At 37.3% G+C, this 13159-nt stretch overlaps 1 pseudogene; it reads right to left on the bottom strand.

Moving 5' to 3' along the window:
- Positions 1-4246: 4246 nt before the first annotated feature.
- Positions 4247-5184, bottom strand: LOC127218358 (serine/threonine-protein phosphatase 6 catalytic subunit-like; annotated as a pseudogene).
- Positions 5185-13159: the final 7975 nt, after the last annotated feature.

Here is a 13159-nt window from a genome sequence, read left to right as displayed (position 1 = left end):
CATCTGTCTAGGTTATAAGTTATTTCTCCCTGAATAAACATCTATTCGGCCTATTCGTTTATCCTGATCCTTATTTAACCACGATAGCAGAGGATGTGGAGAAACGGATACACTCCTCTTCTGCTGGTGGGAATGCAAACTCGTACAGCCACTTTGGAAATCAGTTTGGTTGTTCCTCAAGAAAATGGGAATCTGTCTACCTCAAGATCTAACAATTCCACTCATAGGCATATACTGAAAAGATGCACATTCACACAACAAGGACAGCTGTACAACTATGTTTAGAGAAGCATTATTTGTAATAGAGAGAACATGGAAACAACTTGGGTGAGATAATCCCTTTCCTTTGTTTGTTCTCCTTCTATTATTTAATGTCATTTGCACACATCTCCCCAGTAAAAGCCACATAACATAATTGTGGGCCAAACAGATGCAGAACTAAAGATAAGTCAGGGACTAATAATGGGACTACCTTTTCAGTGGGTAAAACGATGTGCAACTGAGGCTGATAGGAAAGTTGATCATCTCTAGGGCCATTTAGATACTGTTATTTTGTCTCACATTGTATGGGATGATGATTCTTGTTGCTGTCTTTACAGATGCATGTTTCTTAGGATAAGTGCTAAAACAGGCACCTATACTCACTGCATATTAGAATAGACATGTGAAAGTGGAGCGTCCTTAGAGACAATTCAAGATGGCTCTTTTCCTTTTGGTTGCATGGTGTGATATGGCTGTGTGATGAATGGGTCTGTCTTGCGTTAGCAGGGATGGAATGTAGAATGTGTTATAATCCATGAAAGTAGTACATATAGCATGTAATCATTAGGAGACTATGCTGACTGTTGAGTGGTCTTTATTGTGATCATGAGACAGGCAAATGAGAGGAATCTGCCTTCCCAGAAATAACTTGCCCTTTTAAAATGAGGAATTGCAACAATAAAAGGTTATGAAGGTTATATTCCATATTATTTTCACATTTGGCTTGAAAGTGAAAGCTACGACAAATAGAAATATTATCTTGTTTTGCATATCTAGTTAGCTACAAAAGGAAGAGCACAGACAAGACTGGGGATAAGGAAGCCTTTTCCAGGAAAATGAAACTTGGAATTCATAGGAAGAATTAGAGTGCGAGAAAGGTGAGAGGGAACCAAAAGCAATATTGGAGATGACAGCATGTATGAATGACATTATCTCCTTTAATATCCTGTAAAATTTTCATTTTCAATGAGAGGTCATTCTTTATCCTGGAGTGATGCTGCCTCCATGTGGCTCGCATTTCTGGTTGAAATCAGGCCCAAGGAATTCGTACTCTTGACTGGTTCTGACAGACTCACAACTAGTATCATGACCATTGCATTTAATTTTTAATTTCCCCAGTGGAGCCTAGGGCACTTTATTAAAAACCAAGTATATCACAGGCAAATAAAATTGTTCTTAGCCCCATTAATACAACATAGGGTATTTTACATTCAGCCTAGTTACAGGGAGTAGCAGATTCCCTTGTCTACAGATCTCTGGCTTGCACATATCTCCCACTACAAGATTACCCTGTATAATATATAGCCCTTGTTGAATAGAGGAACCTAACTATTCTTTTTCAGGCTTGCAAGGCCAAATAAATTTACTTTCTCTTTTCTTCACAAGGCTAATAGTAAAAAACACTTTTTAAATGCCTCAAAGCCATTATTCAGTTAAAAAATCAGGCAAAACAGAGCAGGCAATAAAGGGATGAACATTATATTATTGGCAAATGCACACCCAGTGACAAACAAAATCAGTAATCACGACTTGAAACTAAGTCACATTAAAGTAGAATGAAAACAATCATATCAATGTAAGCTAAGGAGTTTGAGAAAGAGGGGAATGAGAGTTAAAAGCAGTGGTAGGCAAGCACTTAAAAATAATTTATGGTAACACAAGCAAGAAACTACTGCAGAGAGCTGTTAAAAATTCACACCAAGATATCTGCATCATTCCAATGATTCATAATTAATAAAATATATAACTCCACATTCTTGGGAGATAAATACTTTTCCACTTGAATTACACTGGGGTTAGGACAGTAACACAAAGCTATTGACCCACAATTAGTTCAAGTGTGAGCAGCAAATATGTCTGTCACCTTTTTCATAGAACTGCACATCAAAAAACTCTAAAGGAACTGGATAGTTGGTAACAAATAAAATCAAAACAATATCATGCTCATTAAGTAAAAGAAACCCAAATGAAACATTATTAGTCAAGAAGCTTTGACTATTAAGATTTTTTAAATTAATTATTTAATTATTTTTATTTTATATACTGATCCCAGGCCCCTCTCCCTCCCTCCTTCTTACCCTCCCTCTCCCTTCACATGCACACTGACCACCCTCCCCTTCCATGCCCCCCTCAATTCCACATGTAGGGCTATGTCATCCAGGTGGGGGCATGTAAATATGAGAAGTCATTTGAAGTAGGGACTAAGACTTCTATCCTGTCTCTAGGTTAAAGCAGTATCCCTCCATGGGGGATGTGTCTGCAAGGACCTTTTGTGCACCAGCTATACATTCTGGTTCCACTGTCTGAGGTCCTGTAGACTGCTCAGTCCTTATAGCTGAGAACCACATTCAGGGGCTCTGAGTCAGTCCTATGCTGGATTCCCAACTATCAGTCTGGGGGCCTGCTAGCTCCTCCTTGTTCAGGTCAGCTGTCTCTATGTGTTTCTGCAACCTGGTGTTGTCCTCTCCCTCTGCATCTGGATTCTAGTTTGACTCAATGTTTAGTTACAGGTGTTTGCTTCTGTTTCCAACAGGTACTAGTTGAGGGCTCCATGATGGTGGATAAGTTAGTTGTTGATCTACTTATCAGGGAAGGGCATTTATGGTAGCCTTTCCAATATTACTCAAATTGTTAGTTGGAGTCAGTCTTGTAGGTCTCTAGACATTTCTTTAGGTTCAGTTTTCTCTTCAAACCATTAATGACTCCCTCTTTTAAGTTCTCTCTCTCTCTCTCTCTCTCTCTCTCTCTCTCTTTCTCTCTCTCTCTCTCCTGTCTTTCTACTCTGACTCAATCTTCCAAGTCACACATGCTTTTCTATGCTTCTCTTCTCTTTCTCCTATTTCCCTCACTATTTATTGCTACCCCCCCAAACTTCCCATGTTCTCTGGGGAAATTGCCCTTTCCCCCTTTTGTGAATGATCTCATATGGATCTTTTAGAATACACCTTTTATCCTAGTTCCTCTGGTGTTGTGAATTATAGGCTGGTGATCCTTTGTTTTAGGTCTAAAATCCATATATGCGTGAGTACATACCACGTTCCTCTTTTTGTGACTGGGTTACCTCATTAGGATGGTTTCTTCAATTTCTATCCACTTGCCTGACAATTTAAAGATTCCATTATTTTTTTTCCACAGAGTAGTATTCCATTGTGTAGATGTGACACATCTTCTTTATCCATTTTTTTTGAGGGTCATCTTGGTTGCTTCCAGGTTCTTGCTATTACAAATAATGCTACTATGAACATTGTTGAGCAGATGTCTTTGTTGCATGGATGCAGATCATTTAGGTATATGCCTAAGAGGGGGATTGCTGAGTCCTGTGGTAAACTGATTCCCTTTTTCCGGAGGAACCGCCATACATTGTACACTTTTAGCTGTTTTCTCAAGTATTAGTTGTTCGTAGGTATGTGGGTTAATATTAGGTTTTCGATTCGATTCCATTGGTCTACCTGTCTATTTTTGTGCCACTACCAGAAATGTTTTGAGGACTATAGCTCTGTAGTAGAGCTTAAAGTTGTGGATGGTGATACCTCCTGAAGTTATTTTATTATACAGTTTTTTTTTAATTGATATTTTAGGAAACCAGGGAATTCTTGTCCTGATGGGGAAAGTTGTTTTTTAAAACTATCTGAACAGATGCTAAAGTGCCCTATCAATTGCTTCACTTAGATTCCCTGAGATAACAAAAATATTATCACTATAAAGGTATACCAACAATTTCACAAGATAGTACATCCCAAAATCATCCATGACAACAGTCATAAGACATAATAATATACTTGTCCTTATTAAGTGGACGGAGTTGATAGAAAAACATAGCTATGGACACCATAATATTCAATAAATTTAGATAATTTAAATTTTTTTTTTAAAAAGCAGGAGGCAGGTTTCAGCAACAAAGTGTTCACAAAAGTATATTGTAGAGGGTACAAGAAAGGCAGGGTAAAAGAGTAAAAAAAATTGGGGCAATGGGATGGCAATGGCCTTAAAGGAAATACAGCTTCATAGTTTGGGGAGTAATACAACGTTCTGAATCTGGAAGTACCTGGAATAACTTTGGTTCTCTTGTATTGACATCATTGATGACCATGATGGAAGCCATGTTTCCACAGAGATAGCAGTAGTTAGGAGCAGAACACACTATGACCAGCTTCTCATCAAACACAAATTATAGTCTTCATGCACAAGCTGTTGTACTCTGCAAATGAGTTTGAAGTTGTTGATAAGAGCAAACTCATTTGTGACTTTTGCTCCAAAAAGCCAACCTGCTTATCTGGAACTGATTGCACAAGTGTCAACATTTTCAGGATCTGACCACACCAGGTCATAAAATGCTCCTTAGTGAGAAATTTATTATTTTTGTTCAATTGTTTGATTTTGATCCAGGGTTTTTATATCAGGAGATAGATAAGCCACCATGAGCATATAAAATTTCCTCAGTTATTAAAGCTGCTACTGTGAGCATGTCAAATCTTTGGTACAATGTCTCCTGGCATTAGTATTTCCATATTTGATTTGGCACTCATCCACTCATCATAAAACCTCTACACCTGTGTTACCTGTGTTACATTTCTACTCTCATGATTTCCTCTTAAAAGTTTAATGTGATCAGGCCATTTAGAATGTAGGGCAAGAAGATAAGTGAAGGTCTGCAAACTATCGTAACCACTCTCTACAAAGTCACCCATAAATGTGTAGTTTGTGTCCGGAACCTGATCTTCATTTCTGAAGAGTTCAGAAAAATCATAGAACTGTCCATGTATGTAGCCACACACTGTTACTGTTGTTGACACTGGCTGAACATTTGCCTCTTCCAAAAGTAGATCACAAACACAGTGACACAGCCACTTCATGTTGTTTTCTGGAAGGTACTTGCACTGCCAGTGCTATCTCCTCATACTTGTCCAGATCTAGCCATGCCATTTTAGGAAGAACAAGCAGCAGCAGCAGCAATGGCAGCAGCAGCAACTGTAGTACAGGAGGCAGCTACTTTGGGATTAACAAAGCGTCCCAGGCTGGTCAGACTTGTGTGATTACTTCTGGAATACTTTATCAATCATATAATTCTTCCCATTTCAACATTACCTATTCCACTAAAATAGTATTGTTATCTAATCATATCTAAACGTTTCAGGTGAATAGGGAAAAATATCCCTGGAAAGCAAGTTTCAACATTTTGTCAGTTTTCAAGACCCAAAACTACATTTAAAATCTTTACTGTGAATGTTTTTTTTTTTTTAGCATCGAATTTGAATTAGTGCCTGAAATTTTAACTATTATAGGTCATATATTTGATGTTAAAAAGATTATTTATGTTATTCTTAATAGTTGCATATTGAATCTTAAACCTTCTAAGCAACCATTTCTCAAAAATCTGTACACTTTAGTGTAGATATCGAAACAGACTTATCATTATCAATTGATCATTTTTAATGATTACATTTTAATTGTATGGAAAGTAGTGTATTTATTATATGAGTTATCATAAGGAAAGCAATTCCAATAATATCTGCAATGCATTTTAATCTTTAATAGGCATGAAATTTTAAAATAAGTAGTTTCCTTATCTGAAGCAACAGACTTACTAATAATTATTAGAGTGTAAAAATGTGTTAATTAAGCACTCAAATGTTATTAAATAATCATTTCTAGGCAATAGTTATTTTCAAAATTAGTCATAGTAAATTATTTCCTTCAGTGATTCAAATGAAATTTTATGAGAAATATACAGACCTTAAAATAAAAAACCACTTGCTCAAAAAGCTCAAAAGTAATTGTGTTAATTGTAAGCCTAATTTTTTTTTTATTCTCAAAGCACACTTGACAATTCCAATTTGTCTGCCTAGTATTACTTCTATTTGCCTTTGGCCTTAAACTTAATTTTTCTTCAGAGCTACTCATCACCCATTGCAGTCTTCTTTATGATCATCAGAGGACAAAATACATTCAATTGGTCTTAAAAGGTATCATCTTTTCTACCTAGCTCCAATACTCTATAATATCTTAATTCTTTGACTTAATTCTTCTAAATAAGCATGCAAGATGACCAAAATCCTTTGAACATCAGGAAAGTATTTTCTTCTTTTTGTGAATTTCATATTAGAATACCATGTTTTACATCCCAGAAAACATTTCATTTCCTGTGCCTCTGTCACTACCCTGAGAAAGTCTGTATTATGTAGCAAACTAGTGGCTTCACAAAAGTAGATCATTGTGATAGAATGTGATACAAGCAGATAGAAGCGATATACTGTGAAATTTTACATCAGATTTATCCTTGGGGTAAATTGTAGTCATTGTCCTGACATCAAGACAGAATATCATTGATTTCTCTTGGTAAATTAAACAAAATCCAATTTTAATTTAAACATATTGAAAAAATTAAAGTATCAAGATACTTTTATGCATAATAGTGTCAACCATTTGCTTTGTTTCCTTAGTTGGTGGTGTTTTCCCCTTTACCACAAGGTTGTTTTTAATATAGAAACTACAAATACAGTTTCACAAATGCTCAGAGCTCTAATAGATAATCATGTCAACCAAAGCCTAAATTAATGATGTGAAAGAATGTAAGGCAGTAATTAAATTCTACAAGGTGTCACAATAGAGGTGTTTATTGAAATTGTGATTGTTAGACGCCTAAGAAATATTAAATAGGCTAAGTCTAGAGCCATGAAATTAAAAAGGTTAAACGTGCTTTGAATAACAAAAATATGCTATCTTCAAAGAAGTTATTGCGTCATTTGAAAAAAGACTTGTCTAGAGTCAGTTTTCTCTTCAAACCTATAATGGCTCCCTCTATTATGGTATCTTTCTCTCTCTCTCTCTCTCTCTCTTTTTTTTTTTACTCTCATCTGTTCCTCCCCCAGCTCAATCTTCCTGGCCCTACATGTTCTCCTCTCCTCCCCTTCTCTTTCCTCTTTCTCCTAGCTCCGTCTCCACTCACTGTCCCTCCCAATATGCTCAGATGATCTTCTTCCTTTCCCCTTCTGAAAGGGACCTTGTGTGAAACTTTTTGATTTCTCCATTTATCCTTGTTTCTCTGGTGGTGTAATGTATAGGTTGGTGATTCTTGGTTCTATGTCTAAAATCCATATATGAATGAATACATACCATGTTCCTCTTTTTGTGACTGGTATACCACACTCAGCATGGTTTCTTCAAGTTCCATCTATTTGTCTATGAATTTCAAGATTCCATTTTCTCCCCACTGAGTGGTATTTCAATGTGTAAATATGCCATATATTCTGTATCCATTTTTCAGTTGATGGGCATCTAGGTTGCTTCCAGGTTCTTGCTATTACAAATAATGCTGCTATGAACATAGTTGAACAGATGTCTTTGGATGACCCCAACTAATTATCTGAGCAACAATGGAAAGGCTACCTTAAATGCCCTTCCCTGATATGCCATCATAGAACCCTCATCTATCAGCTGATGGAAACAGAAGAAGAGTCGAACAGCTAAACACTGAGTCGAACTCCTGGAATCCAGTTTCAGAGAGGGAGTAGTGATAACAAAAGGGGTCAAGACCCAGCTACAGAAACCCACATAGACAGCTGACCTGAACAGGGGCAGCTAATGTACCCCCAGACTGATAACTAGGAAACTCAGACCCCCTGAAACTGGGTCTCAATTACAAGGTCTATATAGTCTATGGGACCTCTGACAGTGGACCCAGGATGTATCCCTGGTGCACAAAAGGACTTTGGGAGCACATTTCCCATGGAGGGATATTCCCTTAGCCTAGAGACAGGAGGGAGGGCATACACATTACTCCAAATCAATTGACAGATTTTGATAATCCCTCCTGGAAGTCCTCACCCTCCATGTGGAGTGGAGGAGGAATGGCATGGGATGGGGTCTGTGTCATTGGAGAGAAAGAGTAGGAACTGGAATCAATATGTAAAATAAGAAAAAATATATATATATACATATGAAAATAGACTTGTTTCTTCTGTTACCTTGTTTATCTCAGGCTTTCTTGTCAAGTGAAATGCAGGTCAATAGAGATTGTGAATATGCATGTAATCCTCTATTTGCAGTCTTTCTTGAATACTGAATCTTTGTAAATTCTACATATAGTTACAGTTTAATAAGGATCAGGATAAACAAATAGACTGAATAGATGTTTATTCAGGTAGAAATAACTTACAACCCAGACAGATGAACACCAGCAGTTTCCACTGGATGCTCCCCTCTCTGTGTCCCACCAGCAAGAGAGCATTCCCCGCCTCCTCCTTAGACCTAGTACCACAGGTCACCTCCACTCCTAGCTCCACCCCCCAATGAGCATTGTCAGTGCCACAGAAGGAGACAAAGTGAATTTCCCACTACAATTCCCCTTTTAGTCAAATAAATAAAAGATTTAGGCTTGAAAGAAAACAGTGAATAACAAGTGTGCTCTAAGAAAGGAAAATCGAGGAAAAAAATGACCTACATATCTAGTCCTAGGGTGAAGGCACAATGATGTTTACAATAGAGTTGTCCTAAGCTGGAAAACATAAGTCTAGTACCTAATATATGTAACTAGAAAGAGAGAATAATAGTTATGATAGTTTAATCTTCAACCTCATCAAGACCTGAGAAGGAAAATAACGATACTAGGGTAGACACTAAGTGAAGATGGGCAACTTCCAAAAGGTGCAGCAAGGACAAAAACAGCAAGCCACCTGGACAGTCACCCAAGGTCTCACAGCAACGTTGGTATACCCAGTTTTGGCTAAGGCCAAGAGTACTTAACAGACCTCAACAACAGCAGGGAGGTAGAAAGGCTATCTTACCCTGATTGGCAAGGTCTAGCAGTATTCTAGCTAGCACATAGGACCACATGTCCAAATCAGTGGTCAAGGTGGGGGCAGTTCTTTGCCCAAGAGGCCATTAGCTGAGGCGAGAATGAACTCCCGCAGGAGCAACAACAGTGTCCAACATATTTTCAGGAAAATGCACAGTGCTGTCAGGAGAAACAGTGTCTCATGTCAATGGAGTACGAATATTAAAACATTTAAATGCCATTATCTGCATGCCTATGAAGTGATTGAAGATTAAGCATCTATGTCTGACTAATCTCATAGGTAAAGGAAACATGAGTGAAGATAATCTGTAATACTCAGGAACTTAGCTAAAAAACTGATTGAAACTTCCCTGAGTAAAGCAGGGATAAATACTTAAACAATGTAATATGTACAATACATACATACATACATACATACATACATACATAAACACACACACACACATACACACACACACACAATATCCCTAAAATAGAGGTAAAGTAGAAATATCTAGACAGGAGAGAGAACTATAAAGGGCAGCATGATAAATGTCCCAAATTGTATCAACTTACAAAGCACATGTGACCGTGTGGATCCAAACCTAGACAGATGAACACCAGCAGGTTCCACCTGATGCTCTCCTCTCCACGTCCCACCAGCTAGAAAATGTTCCCCATCTCTTCCGCAGATCTAGTTCCACAGGTCACCTCTGCCCCTGGCTCCACCCCCCCCCCAATTGGCGTGTTCAGTGCCACAGAAGGAGACAAAGTGAATATCCCACTACATATAGTTCTACCATATATTCCTTTTTCTCATCCTTCTTAATACATTACTTTAAATAAACTCTAGATTCAGTTGATGTTTCTTAAATATAATTTAATCTTGCATATTCAAGGCTGAGTTACTCAATTATGAGAATTGGCAATTCCCCACAGCTCTGAATAGGAACTTAAAGATATTTTGAAAGTTTACCATTTCTTACTATTAAGTATAACCATTTATTTAGTTAATCTTCTTGATTTCCATCAACTTCTCCATTTATATCAATAATCTTTACTGAAAATATTCTTTTGTTATAAACCCTATGAAGTTAATTAAAGAGAATTGAAATCTTTAATTAATTAGAAAAAACTTGTCCACTTGTAGTTTCATTACTCATATAATTAAAAAACAAATCTACCTTTCAAAATATTTCCTTTACTTTTAATTATGCATATCTGTGTTTGTCTGTGTGAAGTTCTGAACACATGACTGTAGGTGCTCTCCTGAATATTGGCGCCAGAAGAGGAAAGATTCCCTGGGACTGGAATTGTATGAGTTTTAGAGACACCCATTGTCAGTTCTGGGAAAAGAGTTTGGGTAGTCTGGAAGAAAATTATGTACTCTTAACTACTGACCCTCCACTCCAGTCCCCAAATCGTACTTTCTGGGCCATTTACATCTCAGCAGGAAGTTTGTTGGCTACATATTATTTATTTGCATTTTAAATGTAAACAATATACAAAATTTATTAAAGAATTCTCTTGTCACAATATTTCAAAAATAAAACTATTATCCATCTGTATTTTTTTGTGCAATTGGTCCAAACTATGTAAGTTATTTGTATGTTATTTGAAGAAATGAATCATATGTATAAGATAATTAAGACAATGGAGCCCTCATCTAGTACCTGTTGGAAACAGAAGCAAACACCCATACCTAAACACTGAGTCGAACTAGAATCCAGATTCAGAGGGAGAGGACAAGACCAGGTTGCAGAAACACATAGAGACAGCTAACCCGAACAAGGAAGAGCTAACAGGCTCCCAGACTGATAGCTGGGAATCCAGCATGGGACTGATTCAGCCCCCCCCCCCCGAATATGGGTCTCAGCAAGAAGGACTGAGCAGTCTATAGGTCCTCAGACAGTGGAACCAGGATGTATTCCTGGTGCACAAAAGGACCTTGCAGACACATTCCCCATGGAGGGATACTTAACCTAGAGACAGGAGAGAAGTTTTAGTCCCTACTTCAAATGACTTGACAGATTTTCATGACTCCACCTGGATGACATTGCCCTACATGTGGAATTTGGGTGGGGAGATGGGAGATGAGGGTAGTCAGGTTACATGTGAGTGGGAAGACAGTGTATGAGGGAGGGAGAGAGGGAGAGGGAACTGGGATCGACATGTAAAATAAAAAAATAAAAAAATAAAATAAATAAAAAAGATAATTAAGACATAGCTTCACTTTAAGTTATAAACTTACAGTCTCTTATAATCATTCTAATCATCTCTGGAGAAATGATATTCATAGAGATAGTTAAAGAAAAATTGGTCAGTTCTAAGTAAAAGTTCTCAGAGTTTCATTAAATTTCATATGTCGGTATCATACGGGAACATTGTTAAAAGTAATGCAGTATGGGAATCAAATTCATTGAAAACAATATCAATATGAAATTACTAGTGCCCATACATATGGTGTTATCATCAGTCATTTATAAACCCAATAGTCTCAAAAAATGAAAACTTGATATAATCTAAACTTGAAAATGTTTACTCTCCAAGACATAACTACAAAACTAACTGAAAGCACATTTTCTCTGAATATTTCTTGATAAAAGAATGCCAGTTTTTGACAGATGTGAATGTTAGCCTAACATGGTTAAGAAATGTTTTTCAAGAAAACTCAAGTTAATTATATCTCTGTGAAGTGAAAGGGTTTCTTCTGTCTTTATAAATACTCTCCTACTTGGATATTTTCTAACTGTCAGTAGACTTGAACACATCCAAAGAACAAAGAAGAATTCTCACATATTTTGTAAAAGGGAAAGCACATCCTTAGAGGCAAAATATGTGTGCAGTTGGATTAATGTGACAATGTCAAAATTAAAACTTGAGAATTTTGCACAAAAACAGAGAAATGTTAAATATATTGTAGTAAGTCTACTTACCTCTCTTTTAACAATTGTACTGAGATTTTAATCACAATATACCCACATAAAAAACAAACATTTGGCAAGTACTCAGTTTGAAAGATAAGGACAGACAAAAGCACAGAAACAGAAACATGCATGGATAGACAAATGGACATACAAAAAGATGGACACATACACAAAAAGTAACACAGACAAACATACAGATGGGTCTACTTACAGACAGCCCCATAAACACAGATGAACTAACACACACAGACAGACCCTCCATGGATGTACATATACACACAGACATATATACAAATAGACATACACAAATAGACTATTGTGGAAATCCAGGAGAGTCTGTGAAAAGTTTATAAGAATTTATTTATATATAAAATAGAGGTAAGAACTCAATGATGTGGGACATATTAGATACTTCCACAGTTATTCTGCCCAAGGGAAAAGAGCACTAACAGCATGACACCTGTTCCTCTCCTACCATCCATAAAAGCATGAAAGCAAGAGAGCTAGAGATACTCCCTCAGTTTATCAGTTGTCACATAGAAGACAAAATCACTCCCTAGAGCTTGCTGCCCAAAATCAAATTCTCAAAAGAATAGACAGACACACATACAGAGGGACAGATGGACATAAACACAGATGGAAGCACATACACATGAACATACATACACACAGAGACAGATCCCCTACACACAGTCAAACAGATGTACATACACATAGACAGAGAAACAGACAGATAGAATGAAGGATATTACCAGAGATGGACAGACATATACTTGAAGAGACAGACAAGGGCAGATGGACAGGTATACAGAGAGATTAATAGAATAGCATACATATGGACAGATGGATCCGTAATCACACAGATGGACAGACCCGTATGTAGGACACAGACGGATGGATGCACTATCCTACAGACTCCAACACACACATGAACCCTCCACACACAGATGGAACTCCCAAATACATGGACAGAAGGATACACAGTCACACATACAGACAGATGCACATAGAAAGGTAGACATATTAAAATACACATGTGAAGACACAAAGAGAGACACACAGACACACAGACAGACAGACAGACACACATACACACAGATACACACATATACATATGCACACATGACCAGATATGCTCACAGAAGGACAGACAGGCACATAGATGATGGATACACACCCAGATGGACAAACATGCTCA

This window comes from Phodopus roborovskii, unplaced genomic scaffold (assembly GCF_943737965.1).
Source record: "Phodopus roborovskii unplaced genomic scaffold, PHOROB, whole genome shotgun sequence".
In the NCBI taxonomy this organism is placed as follows: domain Eukaryota; kingdom Metazoa; phylum Chordata; class Mammalia; order Rodentia; family Cricetidae; genus Phodopus; species Phodopus roborovskii.
The sequence above is the reverse complement of the archived record's forward strand: the minus strand, read 5'-3'. Positions and strand labels throughout refer to the sequence as shown.